A 987-nucleotide genomic window follows, 5' to 3' on the forward strand; every position below is an offset into this window, starting at 1 on the left:
TCTCTATTGAATTTGTTACAATATTGCTTCTGTTTTATGTCTTGGTTTTTTGGCCACAAGCCATGTGGGATCTTAGCTCCCCAACCAGAGATCGAACCAGCACCCCCTGCATTGGAAGGTGAAGTCTTAACCACTGGACAGCCAGGGAAGTCCGTTCTCTCTCTTTTTTAATTTCACTGGCATGCATGCAGTAATTGAGTTTTATAGAAAAAGTTTAAAATTATAATACTTATAGTAAGATCTCCAAATTTTAACTATTTGCTTCTTAATCTATCCATTAGAGCTTATGGTGTGCTTTCTGAACTATTAAAGAAATTTTGTCTCTTTGTATTCTGTTTTCTAAAAAGTTGGACAACAATTAACAATTAAAAATGAACCTCTTGATTATAACTTGCGATCTGTGTTACATTTATTACCTTTAGATTAAATATATACATGTAAGGATGGGATAAAGTATATATGAATGAATATATGAAATGAATATGTGAAACATTTCATTTGTTATCTGGAAGTCCTGTTTTTCTTTTTTTTACAAGTATTGGTTTTTATCACATCAAAAAAGTTGACATGCAGGTCAGAGTTGTTTCCCGGTAGAAAGTGGGAAGCCATGTATTAAAAGCCACAAAACTGGCTGCTCCTGCCAGGTGTCTCTGAAAAGGGGCTGCTTCATGAGAACTCGTTTAAGTTAAAACAACCCTTCACGTATCAAAGAAATGTGTCAAAATAACCTCAAACAATTAAAATATAATATGTATTTATAATTCCAGGCCCTCAGAAGCAATCATGGTAGTTAAGAACAAAGTTTTGAGTCATTATGCTAGAGGCCAACTCAACACATCTCTAGTGAGATGAAATTCGGAAACTGGCATTACAGCCCTGAGTTAACTGCAGAATCTCTTCCATGCACCAGACTGACGGGCGAGCATCCTCCGTGTGGCTTGGGGGGCCAGGCGAGCGTCCTAGGAGGCGGCAGCTGGGCAGCCTGGC

The sequence above is a fragment of the Neophocaena asiaeorientalis genome, unplaced genomic scaffold, assembly GCF_003031525.2.
Source record: "Neophocaena asiaeorientalis asiaeorientalis breed wild unplaced genomic scaffold, Neophocaena_asiaeorientalis_V1.1 scaffold184, whole genome shotgun sequence".
Lineage (NCBI taxonomy): Eukaryota > Metazoa > Chordata > Mammalia > Artiodactyla > Phocoenidae > Neophocaena > Neophocaena asiaeorientalis.